This window comes from Pyxicephalus adspersus, chromosome Z, assembly GCF_032062135.1.
Source record: "Pyxicephalus adspersus chromosome Z, UCB_Pads_2.0, whole genome shotgun sequence".
Lineage (NCBI taxonomy): Eukaryota > Metazoa > Chordata > Amphibia > Anura > Pyxicephalidae > Pyxicephalus > Pyxicephalus adspersus.
The window spans coordinates 53126176-53137187 of NC_092871.1; the positions used below are offsets into that span (position 1 = coordinate 53126176).

An 11012-nucleotide genomic window follows, 5' to 3' on the forward strand; every position below is an offset into this window, starting at 1 on the left:
CACCTGGCAGCTACCCCGCAGCCCAAACCTATCCTCACCCTCAGAGGCTCTAGTGAAGACCTGGTAGCTGCTTAGTCACGCCCCTCTGGAGTGTACCCGGTCAGTGGCACAGTGGGTCCACACCCGCTTGCATAACAAAAGTTCTGTATTTCTCTCCAGAAAATACAGATGTTTAATTAGGATAATCTTCCGATATATTAAAATAAACAGAAAACTTTCTGTATTTCTGTAAAAAAAAAAATACAGATATTTAATTCTGATACCACTTGCTATCTATCAGAAAAGCCATAAAAATGTCTGTATTTCTGTAAAAAAACTACAGATATTTAATTCTGATACCACTTGCAATCTATCAAGATAAACAGAAAAATTCTGTGTTTTTGTAAAAAAAAATAAAGATATTTAATTCTGATACCACTTGCTATCTATCAAAAAAGCCATACAAAAATTCTGTATTTCTGTTAAAAAAATACAGATATTTAATTCTTATACCACTTGTAATCTATCAAAATAAACAGGAAAATGTCTGTATTACTGGAAAAAAAAATACAGATATTTAATTCTGATATCTGAGGGAGGTGCTCCATGAAAAAATTAGCCAGTTTCACAGCTACAATGCAAGTTTTAGGCCTCAGAGACAGAGTACAGGTAGAGGGCCACGAGGGGGAGGAGTAGAAGGGGATGCCGAAGGCTGTGAGCGTGCTCTTCCCATCAAGGTATCAGCAGGCCGTGCAGCAGTTGACGACTAATCAGTTCACTCTGCAGAGGGGGTGTTGAAGTCATTGCCGATCCAAGCCTTATTCATTTTAATAATAGTGATTCGGTCGACATTTTCTGCGGAGAGCCGAATCCGCTTGTCACTCAGTATGCCCCCAGCTGCTATTTCAGATAACACACTTGCAGCTGGGCAGGCAAGGATCTGAATGGCATGTTCTGCCAGCTCCGGCCACTGCTCAAGCTTGGATACCCAGTAGCCCAGTGAGTCCTGGCTTTGCAGGTCGCAGATGTCCCGATTAGAGCTCAGGTATTCCTGCACCATTACTGAGTAGCGCTGCTGAGTGTCATTGGCAATTGCTGCACGACTGGCGGCTTGCTTCTGCTGAAAAAAAGCCTGTATAGTTTGGCTTAGACGATCTCCACCACTGCTGCCACCCATGCTGCTTAAGGTAGTTGTTTGGCTCCCATGGCTGGTGGAACTGCCATAGGAATCCCCTCTGCTGGCAGCCGGAAAGGCTGAGCACAAGTCCCTTTACAAGCTCTTCTTGGTAGTGCTGCATTTTAGTTTGCCTGTATTGGGGCAAGATGAGTTGTTGTATCTCAGGCTTGTAATGTGAATCCAGTAATGTAGCAATCCAATAATCGTCATTCTTTGTTTTTATGTGTTGTATGCGTGGATCTTTGGCTATTCACTCCTGCATGAAGGCTATCAAGTGGCTCAAATTTCCCACAGAGATAATTCTGGACCCACACTCCTGTGGGTCGAACAGCAGCACAGGGTCGTCCTCTTCCTCCTCCTCCGCCTGGTCTTGCCATCCACAGAACATGCCGCCTTGTGTTTGGGTAGATGGATGCCATGTACCCTCAATATCCTCCTCTGCCCCTTCCTTCCCTTCTCCCATGCCTGCAATGTCCTCCTCAAAAAGTTCCACTTCCTCCTCTTCCTGGATTTGTGGTGCACTATGCCTAGTAGTCACGCATGTCCGAGATGATGTTTGAAACGTCATCTCTTGATGGAGCGTCCGCTCTGTGTCGTGTCTGAGATCAACCATCATCTGTTCCAGCAGGCATATGATGGGGATGGTGTCATTGACACAGACCTGATCCCTGCTGATCATCCTGGTCGCCTCTTCAAAAGGTGATACAGTGCACAAGTCCTCAATTTGCAGCCACTCCGCAGGGCTGAAGAAATGTAGTGTAGGTATGCGTCTGAAACGAACAGACTCACGTCTATCACTTAATCCACCACCGCTTTCTGTTGTTCAGCCAGCCACTGCAGCATGTAAAAGGTGTATTTCCAACGTGTGGCCACATCATAAATTAACTGGTGCACTAGCAGGTTGAGATTTCCCTGTAAATCCACCAATCTGGCACTGGCTGTGTACGACCGGCGGAAATGCGCTGACAACTTTCTGGCCTTCAGCAACAGCGTATTTCTGCAAAATACTGTCGCTTCGGCATAACGTACTGTGGGTTTGCGCAGAGGAATGCGTAACGGAACGCATTGGAGTCCACCAGCCAGTAGAGGAGGGGCTCTAACGCAATCAGCTGTGCAATTGCCGCATTGATTAACTTTGTTTTGGGGTCATTTGGGCCATATTTCCTCTTGCTCTCCAGCATCTGGGGGATGGAAGGTTGGATGCTGCTAATGCTAACCACAGAAAGATTTGACGATGTGGTAGAAGGTGTGGGGGATGGCAATGATGCCTGGTCTTGACTGCTAGCAATGCGACAAATAGCAGTCGATCTGCGTTGGAGCTCCTGCTCACCGCTGGTGGAGCCTGAAAAAGGTAATGCTCGGCTACATGCCCCACTCAAATTGCTGGCAGCAGCACGGGTAACTTTGGTGGCAGAAGGAGGAAAGGCAGCGGAGGTAGGTCTAGCAGTTTGAGCTTGCTTCTTGGGCGGAGGTGGTCGCACAGAGCTCTGTGTTTTGACCAGGTGTTCCCGCCAGGTTACCGGGTGGTAGCTTTTTAAATGTGTGCTCATGCAACTTGTTCCAAGTTTGTTTGGGTTTTTGCATTGTTTCAAGTGTTGAGCACACAGTTTGCAGGTAGCCATAGTGTTGTCATCACTATGGACATAAAAAATGCACTTTTTTTTACTTTGACAAAGCAAGCCAAGCAGCACAGAAAGGTTGTGATGCTAGCAAATCTCTGTCAGGAGTGGTAAATGCAGGCACGCTCTGGCCATATATAGGCCAATGGCTGCCTGTGTGGCATGCAGTACCAGACAGCCAATCAGCTGCCTGCCACAACAAACATGGAAGAGAGCATCCCTGCTGGTATTGGAGGGCCCTAGGCATTATGGAGGAGGTCCCTAGGCATTGTGGGAGGGCGGAATTCGGGGCGTCGAATCCAACAAAATTCAGGTCAGGTCGACCCGAATTCGAACGGCCATATTTGGGTGGAACTTTAGGACTGAACCCATTCGAACAACAACACTAGTACCTACTAATAGGAAAAATATCTTAACAAACTGAGCATGATTGAAAGAGCAATGCTAAAAGAATTTGCATTATATATTTTGTGATAACCATTGCAAAAACATGTCAAAATATCTCCGAACTGGGGGCATACTTAGGAAATTGGATGAATTGCTCCCATAAAAGGTCCACGTCTAGGATACCCACTAGAAAACCAGAAATGTAAAGTTTAACTGTGCATTTATGGACTTGTCTCTTTTTTCTCAAACTCCAAAGGGAAATATAAACTATACTTATCTTGCATTTGTAGATGACTTCACATCTCAAAGCCTACATATAAATTATTGTGTGAACTGCAGCATTTCTGGCAACTGAACATTTTTCAAGGCCACAGAAAGTTTATTTTGTTTTTGTGATTTCTGATCATTTTTTTCATTTAAAAAATATACTATCTCAGCATATCAAAGGGATTGTTTGAATGTTGTAGCCTCAGCTCTGTTAGATTATCCTTGTATACACCCCTTGGCCTAGCGCAAGAATAGAGATGATTAGTTGAGGGCTTGAGTGGATGACAGTTGGTTTTAGAGTAGTTATGATTGTTAACTTGACTCCACAGTCTGATCAAGAGGAGAGCTAATGTCTTCTTAAACACAGCAGTTATAAATTCCTCAGTCTGACCACTGTGGTTTGGCAGTGGATTTAATTTACTGGAAAGGAAAATTACAGTCATAAATAGCTAGACATGGCTCTGATTCATTAATTACAAACTGTCCTTCTTGAAAGACCTGTGAATATTTTCTAGAAAGTGGTCTGTAATGTACTTCATGTATAGCTCCTATCTCTAGAGAAATGGTGGGCTGCATTCCTTGTGTTGTCATCAGTTTTATGTGAATTGATAGGCTATACTTTATATGATGTCACATACGTGAAGTGTCAACTGAGTAGATCTGATGCATTCCCTATATCATTATCGCTCTAATAAAGGGATAGAATACATTCTTGGTGATATCTCCAGTCTCTAATGAATGAATGGGTTACTTGTTTAATGATATCACTGGTGTCTAGTGAATGAATAACCTGCATTCTCAATTATGTCACTAGCCAGCAAATATATGGGAAGCAGCATTGCCACACAAAGACATCTCTGCAAAGTTTTTTTTTTTTAACACCAATTCAAAAAACTTGGAACATATATAGCAAGTGTGCCTTGAAGGTAGCCACTTTCTTAATTAAGTCACATGTCCCTGCAATGGATAGGCTACATTCTCAATGTCCCTGATCTCTAGTAAATGAATAGGCTACATACCTAGAGAGGTTACTTGTATCTAATAAATGAATAGGTTATATTCCCAATCATGTCACAGGTAGCTCCTCTGTCCTCATACAATAAACAATTCTCAACAACTTAAAACACACTTTTCCTAAAAAAAAACACTAAACCAACACACCACTGTAATCCAACAGATTGATATTTTTGGCCCCCAGGTGCGCCCCTTGCCTCGGCTTTTGGTAATAACCCTACACTGACTCCTCATTGTCCACCAGTTGTAACCAAAATCTTGCCTTAACCATGAACATCATCCCACTGTTGAGTCCTTAACTACATTCCATCGTCGACCAGACCCTGCTTTCCTGGACCTCAACCTCCCAAAAATTCCTACTAATTCCATCCTTTTTTGGGCAGGTGTGTGAAAAGCTCACTCTAGCTAAGCCTCCTACCAATGCCCACCTCTACCTGCCAGGCCCCTTTTTAATTCCTATACCAGATCTCCACCCCTAATGATCACCCCACAATTATTCTCCAGCCTTCTCTTCCTTCTTTAACTCTTTCGTGAATGGTTCCAATTAGCAGCCAGTCATGTAGCTCCTGTGCCTATGCTTCCTTTTTTTGTTGGCTCTGGGCCTACCTGTGATGTAACTTGCCTCTAGGGATTAGCAGTTCTCTAAACGCTTTTCTCTCTTTGCACTGCATTATGTAAAACTTTTTACAAAACAAAGAAAAAAGAGAAAGATTTTTGGTCCACAAGACATTATGGGGAACAAATTATGTTCCAGGTGTATCCACCATATACGTGCAATCATTAGAATAGTTAAGCTTATAGATAATTACACTGACCCATTTTTGCTTGTCAAATGCCTAATCATCATCCTGCCTTTCCATAGAAATTCTAGTCACCCCTTAAAATAATCTGACTTCTAAAATTGAAAAAAATTGTTTTCAAAGTTTCACAAAGAGAGGAAGATGTGCCAGAAGTCTGTAAACCTACGTCTTTCTGTACCCCACAATTCATCTGAGTAGTACAGAAAACAGATGTCTGAGTAGCTTGGGAGACCCAAGAGCAAAGGGCAGTTCCCAAATTTCCTCCTTTCCCAGAAGCACTCACTTCTCTAAGGTCTCTGAAGCCCTGGCCTGCTCTGCAATTATGATTTTCTTGACATCTCCACAAAATTTTTTTTTGCTTCTCATGCTGTTCTTTTGTCTAAAAACAGGGGCCTTTTGACCACATTCACTGGCTACCTGCTGATCATGGGAAATAAAATGATTATTTATGGTCAATTTGAGGGGTGGTGGGTCGGCAGGCAATGGCAAATATGTGGCAGAATTAAGGCTAACATTCTCAATGGCAGTGTACTTAGTGGGAGTGAGATAAGGTAAATCAAATATTTTATTTTCTAAAAAAGGGAAGAGGGCAAAACTACAGGTGTGCAGGACAACCAGGCAATCAACATTCAGAATTTTGTTCGTATATCATACATGGTTACATAGCCCAACCCAAAAGAGGGGTAGGGTTAGAGACTGATCTCAGACTTTTATTGCCATCTGTGTCCTTATTAGCGGTATTCTTCCTCACTTCCTGTAGGCAGTAAAAGAGTGGGGGAAAACGTAAATTTCTGACAATGTTGTTATTGGTGTTCCTGTGTCACATTTTCTTGGTATGAAGCCACGCACACAAATAAAGCCCACGAAATGCTAACTTGTCCCCATTCCATCCAAAAGTAAAAAATAAATAAAAAAAAATTTTGCATAGAATTAGGTTACATGCACATGCTCAGCAAATTGCTGTTCTATTCTATGGGAAAGATGTTGTGCCATTTCTGTTGCATCATTTAAGGTAGTAGGACAGATCTTCACCCCCAGACCATCAAAAACACTTGTCTTGGATTAAAAAACCTTTAAAAGAAGATTTAAGTTTTAATTAATACTGTATATTTGATTTCTTTGTACTCCACTGAATGTACTAGATGCTGATGTTATATAAGCATAGGACTAACAAGTGTAATGCTCATATAAAGAAATGCTTGACTAAATGCCTACACGCGAAGAGAGGGTGAAGGGATCACTTCCTAGCATGAGTGCTAATCAACTTTTCTAATAATGGCAAATGTCAGACAGAACATATTTCATTTTTCTATTAGCATATCAATTCAAATCCCCCCAAGGGGCCCTGGACAATGTATAGATGTTGCAGATTAGCTGGGGTACATGCTCCTATAGTTGTAAACATAAGAATAAGAAGGATTACTGCCTTAAAGACACATTAACCCTTTAACCGGTTCCAGCAGCCAGTTATTTGAAAAAGGTGAAAGGGCAGGGAAGCCATTAATCCGAGCAATGCTCAGGAGATTGTGAGGTGTGAATTACGTTGGAAGCAAGGATGGCAAGCTCTTGGCACATCAAGCCAGCAAAGTTCCATTAAATAAACTCCCCTATTAGTACTGAAAAATGTTGTTTTTGAAGAAAAACTGTAGGCAAGCAGCTAAATGCAAAGGTAAAAATGCTGTTTACCTGCCAAGAATATTTAATTGATTTACCACTCTTGTGATTAAGGCTAAGTACACATGTGCAATTGTTCATGTCTGATAATCAGCCCAGGGTCGATATCGGACGATAATCTTACGTGTGTATAGCACTCATCGTCCATTGTCCGAACGACCGCCCTAGCGGATCCACAGACGATGTAGGACAAACAATCCTAATGGAAGTGGAGGGAGAGAGAGAGCAGTAGGGTGCCACTCCATCGTCCTCTCCCTCTTGATAGAGCAGTTCGGTGCTGTATGTACAGTGCTTGTTCATGCATCCTGCAGTCAATAGTCGTTGGAAAGCATCCTTTCCAACGACAATGATTGCACGTGTGTACATAGCCCTAATAATTTGTCAAGCAGCATAGTTAAATCATTGACCTAATCTGTCTCCACTGTGATGAAGCACTACAGCTTAGTCAAGGTTTTCCCTAGGCATGTGATTGGCTAGTGAAGTAGCAACAGCTCACTGATTAGATCACTTGTGTGCTCCCTGCTCCTGGGCTGGTGAATGAAATGGTTGCTTCCACACAGATGTCAAATGGACATTTTGACCCCCCCCCCCGCAACAGAGATAACAGTAAAAAAACAATGTCAGCTCATCACTTTAGGTCAGGGGTTTATTAAAGCCCTAATTTTCCCCTGTACTCTGGTTCAGCCAATCAGGCAAAGTCTGTGCTCCATCTGTTTACCAAGCTTTGCTACTTTGATTTTGAGAACTCCAAGTGCAAAAGTGTTATTGTCTGAATGCTTCTGGGTTCATATTTTGCAGAGGATATCTGGGGATGTTCTTCCTGCTCCTCATTCTGACAGTGTTTATTGTGGCCCCAGGCTCCTAATAAAAGGGGAAGAACCTAGAAGCAAATACGATGGGAAAGGAGGAGGGTAGCACCCTGTATGTACAGCTACCCAGTTTTACTCAATCATTTGCTGAAATAAAAAAAAAACAAGCTCAGGACTGTTGCTGCAGCTAGATTATTTCCCATCACCTCCTGTTTTAGTGACAACAACAAAAATTTGGATTTTCTATCATCATTTGGCAATGGTCATCAGGAGGAATAAAGAGTTTCAATCTCACAGCAGGGTCACAGGCAGCCATTAAGTTCTGACAGGGGTTGAAATCCTTTACACTCTTATCTAAAACTAATAAAAAGAAAAAGATTTTGGCTTTAGATAGACTAAAAGGCTGAGTAGATAAACGTGATTACTTATCTGTGCTGTACAGTCCTGATCAATTCTAGATTTCAGTAACGGCTGATTTTCGGAGCACAGTACACAATATTGTCCTTTGTGGTCCAGGCTCGGCTGGTGCGGGTTAAACTTTTGTATGTTTGTGCATGCATAAGCCGGAAGAGGGGGGGAGCGTGTGGTGTTAAAATGCGAGCCCCAATAAAACAGCAGAGGATCGCCTGTCACAAAGAGCCAGGTTTGTTTTGGCAAAGAGGCAAGGAGCCAGCAGCTGGTTTTGATTATGTCAAAGGAAATTAGTTTTTAAGAACAAATTTTGGAGCTGGCCGTAAATCAGGCCTCGGTGAGAGGATTCCAGAAAAATATTGATACAAGGACAGAGATAGCGAGGTTTTCATATGCGTTTATCCCTGGATGTATATAAACATCTATGCATGTATTATGTAAGGAAACACAGTACACATACACAGTATACACCGGGATTACACAAGAGTTTAATACCTCCAAATGATTAAAACAAAATCTGAGCCCCACCCTCAACATTCAAGTGCAAACTGCATTTTTATATATAAAGCACTACTGAACGAAATCTTTCTTCAAGTGTGTATCACACACTTCCCCTCCTAGACACTGTAGCTCTCAGTGGGGTGGGTTATCAAAGGCAGTGCTGCTAACTCAGAAAGAAGTAGATGGGACTGAGTAAGGCCAGGCTGACTGACAAGCTATGGGCCCCTTAATCAGCAAAAAAAAGGCTAATAGCCACTCTTAGCAACATTTGCTCATTCCACTGTATAGGAAGCAGGCAGCGCCTACATGAGAGTGACAATTCTGCTCCAAAAAATAGAAGTGCAGCAATTCTACCAGCCCATTACAGGAACCTGCATTAGATAGACATGGCTGTTTTGATCAACAGGTATTTGTGGAACTTTGTAGGGGAGCTAAGAGAAAGCTATTGAAGTGCAGATTTAATTTTAATTTAGTGCAAACCATCTTAATACAGTTAATTTAAGGACCTGGCACATTGAATTTTTGCATGTGTGTCAGTACAGACAATTGTATTCTCAACCATGGAAGCAAATATAACAACACGGGTGCAGTTGGAAGAAAGTTGTCACCCCATAATAAAAAAGGCCTGCTGGATGTCTTGAATGAAAAATGTTTTTTGAGATTTTATTTGTTGGTCCAGATTTACCTTAAATTCACTTTAAAGTAAACCTGTTGCTATGTTCTGTGTGGGGTGAGCACGCACTTAAGTAAAGTGCCCTGTAAATTTTTCCTTTATTAAACACATACATTTCAGAGCTGAACATGCACAAAAACAAGATAGGCAGCCTGGCCCATACATGATTAGCGTTCTCCAGTGATCCTTGTGGCTATGTATGGCCTACGGACCAGACAGAGTGTTTTTGTTCAGTTCTTTCTGGCTGGCTTGCAGAAATTGGGATGTTGTCTGACCCTGATGGGAATGTCCAGCCCTCATTACAATGCTAACAGCCCTTATCTACAGCCATGTGCTGCTTTTCTGTGCAAAGTATGAATGGTGTGATCTTCCCCTGATTATCTGAAAAGATTTCCTTGTCCTGAGTGTCGGTGCAGGCTTCCCACTGAACACACGCTGCTCTGCCCTGCGTTTCCTTCCTCAGACACAGGCTGGGATATGGTACTGATTGTATTCATATCAGTATTTTCAAATGTCTTTCCGCTCCGAAAAAAGGCACATCGCTTTGCTCCGGTCCCACGACATCCCAAAAGTAATATGTGGCGCCTGCCAGTGACCTGCACTGCTTTCACCAGGATTAGGCCTCGAGTGGTACTGGGCGTGCAGATGATAGAGGGTACAACAATGGAGATGCTTTACAATTCCCTAAACAGATACATGGATCAAACAAGACAAAATGTATTCTGTATAGAACCTGCAGATCCTACTATGTTGGCCCCACATCACAATCTTTACAGTGTGGCTAAAGTCATGTTTAACAATGCAGGTTCATTCACAATGTGATGTACATTTTATTGCATAGAAAATCATCCATTGTGCTGCCTATTCTACTGCAAAACACTGCACCACAACAAAAATAAAAATGCAAATACACTTCCAGCTAATTAAAAACATAACACTGCCATAGTATAACACTACCACCGAAACCATTCATACTGTGAAGAGGCTCTACACCTCTGACACTAGCAGACTGACACCTAGTCTGCTAGTGTCAGTCTCATTTGATGATATCACTATTGTGTGACTGACTGTTCTGGAGGTTCAGTCATGAGGACGTCCTGCCTCTACCAAGATGTTGGCTTGCACACACACAGTACACAAGAGGTAGAAAATCAATACTGGGGTGGGGGGAGATCAGCATCAGGGAGACTACAGGCTATCACAGTGACTAGGCCTTTGACCTCTGGATGTTTTAAGTTCCAGAGTCCACAAAGACATTTGTATGGGAGGGTATGGGCAGTTCAGCCCATTGGAGCCAATCACAACCTATTTTGTATTTAAGGTCAGCCTGCCACTGAACTACTTTCATAAACTTGAATGGGAATGCTTTCCAACCACATTGGCAAGCAGTTGAAAATATTTGGAAGGACAGCAAGTGGCCCATATTACTCTGCAACATAACAAGAGAACCAAAGCTGCCCCATAACTGCTTATCTAAGTGTTTTATTAGGCATTTATGAATATCTTCATCTTAAAGCCCATGGGAGCACAATTTGTTGACAACCAGATTAGAGTTTACATCACCCGTTCACAAACTTGTTATCCCTGAGGAGCCACAGAATTCTGGTTGAAAATCACTGGTCTGCATTCTAAATTGTCCCAGTCACAGGGCTTCTTTAACATCATTAGCTCCTACCAAATGCAGATCTTTCTCAGAACTTC

General features: G+C 42.4%; 1 long non-coding RNA gene across 1 annotated transcript in view; it reads right to left on the reverse strand.

The window, feature by feature from the left end:
* The window catches only part of LOC140343297 (uncharacterized), a 33893-nt gene extending 25651 nt beyond the window's left edge, over positions 1-8242 (reverse strand). The window contains exon 1 of the long non-coding RNA XR_011923292.1: positions 8152-8242. This is a non-coding gene — a long non-coding RNA (uncharacterized lncRNA). The remainder of the gene's footprint in view (positions 1-8151) is intronic.
* Between the last annotated feature and the right edge of the window lie 2770 nt (positions 8243-11012).